The 12,886-nt window shown below is 35.6% G+C and overlaps 1 protein-coding gene across 2 annotated transcripts in view; it reads left to right on the forward strand.

The window, feature by feature from the left end:
- PLEKHM3 (pleckstrin homology domain containing M3) overlaps nt 1–12,886 on the forward strand; it is a 224,128-nt gene that overhangs the window by 155,426 nt on the left and 55,816 nt on the right. The gene's annotated exons all lie outside the window — the stretch shown is intronic.

Here is a 12,886-nt window from a genome sequence, read left to right on the forward strand (position 1 = left end):
TATAAGGTCAGATTTGAACTTGGGAACTTGAATCTTCCGGACTCTAGGCCCAGAACTCTATCCACTATGGCACCACTTACCCTATTATGTTAATAACCTGCTTATATTCTCATAGTGTAATTCCAGGAAAAAAACTTACTAGTCCCCAAAAAAGACATATAAGGAAAACCTTCTGTTTGGGACTGAATCCATAATATGGACTAATCTATATTAGTAATAAATATAAATATTGAATTTTAATTTGGAACCACTGCTTTATGACATACTCAGTTGATGTTTCCTGTTAATATTCTTATTTTATAAAGTAAAATTAATTCATTTAGCATTCCAATGTATAGAAGCTGTAATGGTGAAATTGTGTTAATATTCTACAGTTAAAATACTGAGTCATTTTTCTCATAGTTGAAAAGCTGTCTAATTTGGATTACTCTTTAATGGTAACTGGTAGTTAAGCCTTCTGAAAGGGCTTAGCTGATTCTAGTCAAATAAAATGAAATGTGTGGGCTGCCTTCATGGTGGAAATATAACATAAATTGTTCACTGTATAAAAGAGGAGCATCAAGAAAATCAGCCCAATGAACAACAAATTTTGTTAGCCACCTCAAGGTTAAGTGCACTTGAATCACCAACAGTCATTACTGTAATTCCTTAATTACAATGTTTGTCCAGCCAGCTTGCCAGAAAATACTGTGATAGCAGATTAAAAAGTTACCATCATACTTGAGACAGTCCAATATAGGGATAAACCTATATGTTGCTTCTTTTATTTTCAAATAATCTTCAAAATATGATTGCATTGAAATGAATTTTGCATACTTGTGCTCCCTAAGGTTATTATTTTTCAAAATGTGTATTCATTATTTGATCCCCTTGCTTAAGTATTCCAAAGTGAATGATTATGAGGAATGTCAGTCTTTCTAACATATCTTCAGCTCTTTTCTTCAGCTGACTCAGAAAGGCCCACTTCATCACAGATTATTTTCTTCCCAGGAAAGAATTATTGCACTAATGAATACAGAAACCAGTAAGTATTGAGTAAGCTCCTACTAGGGACTAGACCCTGCTCCAAATTACTAATAATTAAATAACTGCAAATTAAAGCAATTCCAGTATTACATTCATACCCATCCTATTGACCAAAATGACAAATGTTGAGGAGCTACAGAAAAATTGCACAGCAATACCTACTTGATGAAACTTTGAATTGGACCAACCATTCAGGAAAATAGTTGAAACTATGCCTCCAAAATCATTAAACACTTCAACCTAGTGATTAAACCTATGAGACCCAATCCCCAGAGAGCTCCAAGAAGGAGGAAAAGGACTAATTTGTGTGTGTGTGTGTGTGTGTGTGTGTGTGTGTGTGTACACACACATACACATGCATACATACATGCACACAATATATAACATAGCAACTCTTTTTGTGACAAAGGGGGAAAATGACAAGCCTGTTATCCTTCAGGCACTCTTACTCAGTGCTTTACAAATAATATATCATTTTATCACCACAATTCAAAGAGGTAGGTGCAATTATCATGATTTTACAGATGAAAAAACTAAGGCAGCCAAAAGTGAAGTGATTTGCTCAGTGTCACACAACTATTAGGTGCCTGAGACTGGATTTAAATTCAGGCTCCTGGTTCTAAGAAAACTGAAAACTAGGGAAACTGTCTATCAATTGAGGAATGACTGAAAAAATTATTGTATATGTGTATGTAATAGAATACCATTAGAAATGAAAAAGTGAATGGCTTCAGAGAAACTTATGAACATTTATATGAAATGATGCAGAATGATATGAAATGAATCAATGTTATAAATAAAACTTTGAAAGACAATCTGATCAATACAGTGACCAGTCATAATTCTAGAGGAAGTGAGTAATGCTCCCCATCTCTGATAGAAAAGTGATAGACTAAAGATGTCAAATGAGGCATATTTGGGATCATGGCAAAGGCAAGAATTTGTTTTTGCTTGACTATACATATTTATTACAATGGGAATATAAAATAAGCCAATCAGTCCCACCTAACCAGGACCCATTTGCTCCCTACAAAACTTGATTAGCTCTGACCCAGAAGTTGTCATAACCACTAAATTGAGGAAGCCATCCTTACACTTGGATCCAGAAGTAACAGCAAGACCTTGTAACCAGTTAACAAGTTCTGATAGCAGACTCTCAAGAGACCATTGTAGAGTCCCCCTTCTTGCCACATACTGACCAAGAGTCCCCACAGATAGCCATGGTTATGTCCTCTCTTTGTAGTTCCATTTCAGAGGTATCAGTCCAAGCCCCAGTGTAGGGGTGATTGTAGGTTGTCCTAGTTTGGAAGATTGTATAAATATGCTGCCTTAGTTTGCTTCATATTTTACTGGGGAAAAAAATGAGATTGTAAAGAGCTCCATCTTTCCTCTCTTTTTCTCACATCATTCAGATGCTTTCTACCACTATCTCCTCATTTACCCCCTGAATCACATAAAGAAGTGACCCTTCTACTTGTCACAGAAAACTTCTCTATATACACAAGTGATCCCGTTCCATCTGTGTTCTCCAGCAGATTGTCCCCTCTGTCTGTACCTATTCTCTCTTATCTTCAGCCTTTCCCTGTCTACTAGCTGCTTTCCCATTCCCTACAAACATACTTAGGTCTCCCTCATTCTAAAAAAATTCATTACTTGATCCATCTATTCCCTCTAGCCCTCATCCCATATCTCTGCTCCCTTTTGTGACTAAATTCCTTGAGAAGACCATTTACAGTGGATGCCTCCATTTCTTTTCCTCTCACTCTCTTAACTTTTTATAATTTGGCTTCCAACCTCATTATTCTACCAAAATTTCCCTCCAAAGTTAATAATGTTCTATTGATTGTCAAATATAATGAACTTTTTCTCAATACTTCTTCAGCCTTTGATATTGTTGATCCATCTCTTTTCATTGATACTCTTTTCTCTCTTGGTTTTCATGACACTACTGGCTTCTGATTTTCCTCCTCCATTCTGACCACCACTCCTTCTCAGTCTCCTTTGTCAGATCTTCATCCATGTTGACTGTTTCCTACAAGGCTCTGTCATAGGTCCTCATCTGCTTCCTTCATTCATTTGTACTGTGGGATCTTAGTTCCTGTGAATTCAATTAATTATTCTGATAATTCTCAGTTCTACTCCTCACTTCTGTCCTCTCCTGATTTCCAGTTTTGTTTCATCAATTGCCTATTAGACATCCTGAACTAGATGTCTTGTAGACATATTAAATTCAACATTCCTCCTTTCCAAACCTGTTAGTTACTGTTGATGGCACTGCTATTCTCTCAGTCAACTAGACTCAAAACCTAGGGATCATCCTCAACTCTTTCATCCTTTGTCACTCCTCATATTCAGTCTGTCACAAGGGTATGTCTCATACATACCTCCTTGTCTCCTCTGACACTACTACCATTCTGGCCGAGTTGGTCATCACCTGGGTTCTCTGCTATTGATGTAGCCTCCTAGTTGATCTCTTCCCACTTCCTCTACCTGCCTATATCACAATGATCTTCCTAAAGCTCAAGTCTAACCATGTTATCCCTCCCCCAATTTAAATTCCATCAGCTCTTTTTTGCCTCCAGGATCATTATAAACTCCTCTGGTGTCTAAAGCCCTTTTACACCATCCGACATATTTTGCAATCCAACAACATTGACCTACTTCCTTTTCCTCAAACAAAATCTTCTATCTTCCAGTTAAGGACATTTATACTGCCTGACCCTCATGCATGGACTTCTTTCGATCCTGATCACCACCTTTGACTTTTAAGTCCCAGCTAACACCCCATCTCATATAAAAAGCCTTTCTTCACCCCCCCCTTAATTTAGCACATTCCCTAGTGATTATTTCAATTTATTCTGTAACAACCTTGCTTGTCTATAGTTGTGTGCATGTTTTTACCCCATTATATTGTGAGCTCCTTGAGAATAGGGATAGTCTTTTACTTTCCTTTGTATCCCTGGTGTTTAGCTTAGTGTCTGGCTTCTAACAGGCAATATTAAATGTTTATTGACTTACTGGAAGTGACAGTTCAGCCTCCAGTATAAAGGGGAAAAAAGCCAGTGAGCTAACTTTTGTCTCTTGTTTCCTACTCTCCTTTGTCATCAGTTGTGCCAGATGCTTAGGCCTATTACTTTTAGCCTTGACTAGATCATCTATTTTAGAAAGCCCCTTTGGTGCCAATAGTGAATCCTGATAGGGGAACACAAGCCTGAAAGTCATTTTGTATTTTTCATTGTGGAATGCTTCAATATCCAGTCATTGAGCTTTACTGAATTTAAAAAGACTGCTCCTTGGAAAGTATACACAGTCTGTGGTTGAAACTCTACTCACAACCTTCTCAGGATGGTAGCCCTCACCAGAACTTAAACTCCATTGGTATTGCCTTTGAGAATTTAGAACCACCTCCAGGCCAGGGTTAAGGTATTGGCATAGAACTTTAGGAAAAATCTTACCCATAGTAGATGTTTAGTAAATATCTATCTAATTTATAAGGAATGATAACTATTTGCATATGATTGAAAAGATAGTGAAAGAACAGTACAAGTTATCCCAGGTTTAACTGAGATCTGTCTGAGTCTGTGAATGCAAATGAAGGGTCACGGATATGATATGAGCCAGTGGTGTGACAGAAACAAAACAAAACAAACCCAAACTCCCACCTTATCATAGGTTGTATTAATAGAAGCATGAAAAATGTGATAGTCCTACTATATACCAATTCATAACTGAACTATTATATCTAGTTCTGGGTATCACTATTTAGTAACTTTAATAGAAGTAACTTTTGTTTTACATCATCTTCACTTGCAAATGTATTTTTCTTTGCCTTCTACCCATTGAGCTAAGCTCTGTAATAAAGAAATTTTTAAGTGAGAAAAAAGCAATTCAGCAAAATTAATCACTATATCACATATATATATATACATATACATTATTAACATACCCTTGATTACTTACCCTCGCAAAGAAGGGAAAGAGGAGTATTTTTTCATGCTTTTTTCAGGGCCAAGCTTAGTTATAATTACATAGTGTTCAGTCTCTTCTTAGTTCTTTCCATTTACATTATTAGTCATTGTCTAGATTATTTTTCTAGATCTATTTCACTCTGTATCAAGTTCTCTGACTTCTTCATATTTATTGTTCATTATAGTTCAGTATTCTCTTCTACATTCATGTACCAAAATTAGTTTAGCCAGTCCCCAAATGATTGTATCACATTTTAGTAAGGACATTAATAAGCTGAGATTTATATAACAGGGAGGTAATCATTATGGTAAGAATACTCAAGACCATTCCAGGATCAGTTGGGAACTGAGGATGTTTCACCTGAGAAAAGAAAGAAAAGAATTGAAAGGGAAATAATAGATGTATTCAAATATTTGAAAGGTTGTCTTGTTGAAACTTGGTGGAACTAAGAGAAATTGAAGGGAGGTCAATTTCAGCATAACATACAGAAAAATTTCCTCGCAGTCTGAGATGTCCAGACGTGTGTGTGTGGTGGCCTCCCTCCAGGAATGTTGTCGAGACAGGATTCATTTGGGGAGCAGAAATTGATTTAGGTAATTCCCGAGTTTTTTTTTTTCCAATTTTAAATCTATAATCAGAGAATTTGCAGCAGATTCTCTCAAATGAGGATTTCAGTTTGACCTAACTATGCCATCATTGGATAATCATTTGAATTACTTGATTAGAACTTTAGGATCAGCCAAGTCCACTTACAATAACTTTGATGAGTTTTAGGTGTTGTCACAAGAGGACAATAATAAGTAGCCAGCTGTGACCATAGAACCAAATTCTTGTCACCAAGGAGTCGAGAAAACCCCAAAACAGCCTTCTTACTTAAGTGAGAAACTTGGCTTCAAAAACTTTCTTCTCAACATTTGCAAGTCCCTATTCTCAAAAGTCTGAAATAAGCTAGAAGTATTTATCACAAATCAGCCTGATTTTGCTTTCCTTAATTCCTCTTCAAGAGGCTTTGAAATTTTAACATGGAACCCATCAAACTTGCAGACCTCGCCTATCTGCATGTGAGTCTTGGAGGTGCTCCTGGATGCTCCAGCCAAACAGCACTACTCTCTTTTTCTCAAATTTACTCTGTATTTTCTTGCCTCATTGCCTTCCCCTATGCTGAGACATTTTATTTCTTTTTCTAGTACTATAACCATTTATAGATAAGAAATGAAAAGTTAGATAACCTACCCCAAATCACAAAGCTATTATAGCCAAAATTCAACCCAGATCTTCTGACTTCAAGATCAAAAATTCTTCCAATCTACAGCTGCCTGCCAGCTGCTTAATATACAATTGGTTTTTAATTTAATTTAATTTTTTAATTTATTCATTTATTTATTTTTATTTTTACAGTTTTTCTCCTAATCTTGTTTCCCTCCCCCCCACCCCCACCCCCACAGAAGGCAGTCTGTTAGTCTTTACATTGTTTCCATGGTATTCATTGATCTAAATTGAATGTGATGAGAAAGAAATCATATCCTTAAGGAAGAAAAATAAAGTATAAGAAATATCAAAATTACATAATAAGATAACGGTTTTTTTTAAATTAAAGGTAATAGTTTTTGGTCTTTGTTCAATTCTTTCTCTGGATACAGATGGTATTCTCCATCGCAGATACCCCAAAATTGTTATACTGAGTCATTTTTTAACCTGCTTCCTTTTCTAAGTTTAAAGTTATATTTGAATGATATGAACCCTTCCCTCATCTCCTTTATTGATATCTACTCTTAAACATCAAAAAAAGCACTTTATTCTTCACTCAGGCAAAATATATACATTCTAATTATTCATTAGAATGTATACATTCTAATTACTCATGTTTGCATTTTATTCCCTTACTAAAATGTAAACTCAGTGAGATAAGGGATTTTGTCATAGGCTGTAGGATATGAAGTCTAGAAACCAAGCTCACATCAAGAAACTTCATTTTGTTTATCCGGTTTATGATGACTTATGCTGGTTTTGAGATTCTAGATATGTCATTTTTCCTGTCATCGTCCCCAGACAATTCCCTAAAACTAGAATTTGTAGAGCAGTTGCCACCTACGTTGGTAAAAGGGGATTCTAGCTGAGTTTCTTACAACTATAAAGTCAGAAGTCTAACCAAAAAAAATTATTACTTACACTTTATCTATTCTGAGCTAGACACATAATAGGTCCCTGTTTGTTGTTGAAACCAGTGGGAAGTGAGTTTAGCTGCATAATGAAAAACAAAAAGGCTGAAAGGAGACACCCACTTTTCCTGACATTCCCTGATGATGATTATTTAAATCAGAGACTTAAGCAGAGGTTAAAAAGCAGTTGGTTTAAGCCCTGGATAATACCAGTGGCTGACATGTGCAAATATCAGGCTCAAGCAGAATAAGGTAGAAAAGGGGTAGGAAAAAAAGAAAATAAATAGACCCTCAAGCAAAATATGATGAAAACTCTAGGCTTTTACCTCCAAAAATGCCCTGCCCAGGGAGTTGGCTCCTTCCTTTCAAAGACACCAAACTAAGTCGGGTTCCCTGAATAATACATCTAATAGTGATAATGAGAATAATAAGAGAAGAGGAAGTGAATGGTTGGAATGAAAGTCAAAAAAAAAGAAAAAGAAAAAAGTATGCTTTAATTGCTTTCTCCTGAGATAGAATATAATAGCTAGGGAAAAATGGCTTCATTTTTACAGATAAGAAAATTAACTCAGAAGTTAAATCAGTCAGGAAAAAACAGGCTAAATCAGAAATAAATAAAAGAAGAAAAGCAATGGAATTAAAAGGGGTTAGGGAAGGAGGCCAGGGAGGTCATTAGTGAGAGCAAAGGAGGGAGAAAATATTCTAGGCAGCTGGGGCAAGGCAAAGAAAATGCCAAGAGAGATGAGAGATAGTGTCTTATTTGTATCTTTGTATCAAGAATAGGTTTAAAGGAGTGAAATGACCTGCCTAAGTATTCAAATTTGGCTAAGGCAGAGCAGGATCTCAGAAGCCAAGTTTCTTGACTGTGGAGTTCAGTGTTCTTTCCATTATACCACACTGCCTTTTGTATTGTTTATAGTCTTCTTATGACTAATTTGTTTTCTAATATTATTATAATTCTATTCTGTATAGAATTTATTATTAAATAATTAGTCTAGTTATATTCAGCAGGGAAGATTTTGCAAATTGTACCTTAAGTTCATGCAACAATGGATCTAGAGAATTAAAACTTTTTATTCTTTTGATCAATTAAAATGAGCATTATTACCAAAACATATATTATTAGACTAAGGCCTTGAGACATCAGGAATAGTTGCAAAGTCAACAATGTTTTGCAAGCAGTGAAATATTTACAAATTACACATTAATTAGATACACAGAAGGAGCTGAAATTACACAAAGTGTACAGATGTTTAGGTTCATTTCATTCTCTGGAATCAACAGGAATACCACCCATCACATTGATAAGCTTTTTTAAAGAGCAATCTGGCTATTCCCTGTCATAGACAATCTGACCACCCACTGTTGTCTTTTCTGACTTTGAGAAGCTGGCTCATCCCTTAGGAATTACATTTGTCCAGACTTCATATATCACACAGCTCCAAAAGGAGCTCTTTCTGTATTGGGGGTTTTCTAATAAGTAGAATGGTTTCCTCACCCTACTCCGCTTTCATTGTCCTCAGATCATTAAGTCAAATAATTCTCACTAACATGGATGTGTCATGTTGTTCGGCCAGTGTTACAGCTTGAATTTTTGTATCCAGAGCCTGTATCAAGAACTTTTACAAACTCTTTGACATACATTCCATTGAGCTTCTCTAAGTACTGTACAAAGGAGTAATGTACTTGGATAAGTACAGAACTCTTGGTGGGGAGCCACAGCTGTTCAAATCTAATAGTAATTCAGTCACATTAATCCTTTCAACAGAGATGATTTACTCATTTAGCAGAGACTATTTTCAGTAAGAAAAAAAGGAGAGATCTTTGCAGCTGAGAGAAGAATTTGAAAAGGAAATTAACTTTGTGATTAACTAGATGATCGTGTCTCAAAAGCTCATTGATTTTGAGTACTTTTTTTAAAACATCTTTTAAATTGAGGACTTTTTAAAAAAAAATTTAGAACTAAATTTCCAACATTACTTTCTAACACAGATAGATCCTTATTTTCACACTAGCAGTGACTAACATTTAAGAGTTTGTAAAGCATTGAACATGCATTGTTATTTGAGCCTAACAGTAACCCCATAAGGTAGAGATTACAAGTGTTAACCCATGATGTGGTGATCAGCCTCAAGGCCACACTGCTCCCCACAATCCCAAAAGGTTGATAGTATAGTATTAATATTCCATTGATAAAAAAAAACCGTTAAGTGAATGGTCTCTGGTCACACAGCTATAGGAGTTCAAAGATTACACTCAAGCCCAGGGCTTCCTGATTCTGGGCCTGCACTCTCCACTCTGATTTGCTGCCTCTCCAGGTTCAGGAAAAACAGTTTCCAAATGCTATAACAGTGCCTCTGAAGAGGGTTTAAAATGTCAGAGTTAGGAACATTTGTCCTGTCATCAGCAGGATGAATTAATTGTCTTAAAGCCCTGGCAGAGAGAGTAGTATGAAGTCCAAATTCCCCCACTAGCTCCATCATGTCCTGAGTCACAGCTGCTGACTCCAAACTACATTCAGAGGGGGCAAACTTTTACAATGGATGGAGCTTTTTAATAATGGATAACATCACATTCTCAGAATGTGGATATCTGTGAATATCTGGATATTGAGTGTTGAGTCCTTTAGTTGTGTCCAACTCTCTGTGACCCCATTTGGGGTTTTCTTCTCAAAACTCATTTCATAGATGAGGAACAAGGCAAACAGTATTAAGAGACTTCCCCAAGATCGCACAGCTAGTAAGTATCTGAAACCAGATTTGAAATTGGGTCTTCCTGACTCCAGAGCAGTGCTTTATCTACTGTACCACCTACCTTCCCAGCCCTGCTCTTAGATATGCTCTTCAGTTTTCTCTTTGACCCTGACTTTATCACTGACTGTCATCTTGTTTTACAGTCAGGATCTTTAGTAATTGCATGATGTCAACTTTAAGGTAAGTCCATTCAGTCAGCAACTTTTCCTTGGCTCAGTCCCAAAACAGCTTAGGAGAGAGATTTCTACTGACAGTTTCCTGGGATTATTTCTGTGGCCACTTGAGTTTGTCAGGATGTATGAATTGAGGATTGATGCCATTCTTGTTTTCCATTCCTCTTTAATTGATTATGTGGACACAAATGGTAAATTGCTATAATTTAACTTGACTAACCAAATGACCAGTGTCAGATATATCAATATCCTCATAGCATGAGAGCTAAGAATTGAATGTCTGTCTCTGATAAGGACAGGATGGAACCCTGATAAAAGAGTATATATTGATCTTAGCTAAAGCGGGGCATTTTAAAAATTTAAACCTTTTCCTTAGAAAATGAAATATGCACTCAGTCTGATACCTGGCTTGCTGACTCCTAGATACAAATTTAAGGAGATAAGATTATTATATATGGCAATTCAGAGATAATTATGCAAACAAAACCTGAACCATAATTACTTCATATTAAACACTGTTTTTGACCCCTTATTGGCACATCTTATAAATCATTCTCATTGAAGAGATCCCATTGCCTTTTAAGACCAGCACCTAAAAATACAAAAGAACATAGTTTTTAGGTTATGGATCCCCATAGATACATCCAGTTATTCTTAAACAAAGAGAAACCTTCATAAACAGAAAAACTTTCTGATAGCTTTGGAAAACATGATGTGCTTTCTTAATGACTTAAAATAATGAAAACTGACATTTCTGTAATTTTATAAAGTTTATAAAGCCATTTCCCCACAACAGCCTTGGAAGGGGAGTAGAATAAGTATTACTATCTTGAGAACTATTGTATAGAAAAGTCATAACTGTTGGAGTTTAAACATTCACACCTTAAAGCAGAAGAAAAAAAAGTCACCAAAAACTTTGCAGTATGACCTAGGAACTGGTAAAGACTACTTAGTACTAGTTTCTGCCCAAAGGACATGAGTCATAGGGTAGTTATAAATCAGAACTTAGCTGTAAACTCTCTTCATTTTCTTTTGATCACATAGATTGTTAGGCTCACCAGAGCAGTATAATAATAATAATAATAATAATAATAATAATAATAATAATAATGCTGAGAAGTTATATTGTGCTTCTCATCTTTAAAAGTTCTATGTAAACATTAACTAATTAAGTGAATTGATGAAGTAAAGGGATTTTCAAAGGTCCCCAGGAATGCTGATATCTGATTTCACCTAAGTAGGGAGAATAGTTCCTGTAAAGTATTAGCTACTACTTTGAATAACATCTTATAAATAAGGAGAGAAAATTATGTGACAGTTTTTTACTTATGTTTAAAACTGACCATTCATATATAACCTTTTCCCTCTGCTTTTCATTTGTCTAACTCATCTTTTGACTATTCCTAGCCCTTCTCTTAATAGCTTCTGAATATTCTTTTTATTAGTTTTTTATTATTAAAGTATTAAACTTATTGTCCTCATCTTTTCATAGAGGTTTAACATCAAAAAATTCTTAAAGATTTGAGAGATGATTTAGGCCAACTGTTGTTGCACAACTAGTTAGTGGTAAAGCTAGGACTAGAATCTTTCCTTACTGGTGGTCTATTTTTTTCAACCATCTCTCCCGTCCTTATTCATACTTCTCTTTGTTCTCTTTACCTGTTATTTATCTTTACTTATTTCATCCAAATATTTCTTCCCCATATAACTGGGACTTTTTTCAAGTGGGGCAAAATTATTTGGGAGGAACAGTAACAACACAGATGATAGGGGAAGAAGAGTGCATAGAGGACAATCTGATAACAGTCATAGTTGCTCTGGGAGAAGAATCATCCCAGAAATCTGCTCCACCTAGTGCATAGAGTACCTAGAGGAAAAAAAAACCTAGCCCACCTAGTTGTGAATGGGCACATTTTACCCTAAGGGGTCAGCAAACTTTTGATATGAAGTGTTTTAAACTTTAAGGATCCAGAGGCAAAAGAGAGGCTGTATTTATATTAATGAGACAGAAAATAAGTTTCCAATAAAACCAAAAATAATAATGAAGCACCATTTTTTTTGTAATAAAGGGTCTACTAAGGAAAGGAAATGAACCTTTTTCAGGAGATAACATTTTGCTTAATTCTAAGCTGTTCAAAGTTAGTATTCTCTATCAGCAAAATTGATTGTAAATGTTCCTGTGTTGTTGTTTTTTTTAAGTTTTTGCAAGACAATGGGGTTAAGTGGCTTGCCCAAGGCCACACGGCTAGGTAATTATTAAGTGTTTGAGGCTGGATTTGAACTCAGGTACTCCTGACTCCAAGGCCAGTGCTCTATCCACTGTGCCACCTAGCTGCTCCCAAATGTTCATCTGTTAATGCTGATCTGTAATGGGATTTTACACATTTTATCTTTGAAAATGCCTTTTCATGTTCATAAATACTGCTAAATATTTATATAGTCCACAAGTGTATGATTTTAATTGAGTATTTTCATCACTCAGAAGGTATTTATAGAACTTTAATTAGATTCTTCTCTTGATATTTGCCCCTTAGTATGTCACTGAATTGTAGGTTAAGCACTTCCATTTGAAGGTTAGGTGGAAGCTCCTCAAGTTGCATGATTAAATGAATTTTGAAATATAGAAATTTCTTTTGCACTTGCAGCCAGATCCAAAAAACATTGCTGGAACTGTAATTTGAGCTTGGAAAAGATGTACATTGCAATTCCATTTGTATGAAAATGGAGATCTCACCTGTTGTTATGACTTTTTTTTTAATTTTGGTTTTTGCAAGGCAATGGGATAAAATTATTTGCCCAAGGTCCC

Source organism: Macrotis lagotis, chromosome 6 (genome assembly GCF_037893015.1).
Source record: "Macrotis lagotis isolate mMagLag1 chromosome 6, bilby.v1.9.chrom.fasta, whole genome shotgun sequence".
Classification (NCBI taxonomy): Eukaryota; Metazoa; Chordata; class Mammalia; order Peramelemorphia; family Peramelidae; genus Macrotis; species Macrotis lagotis.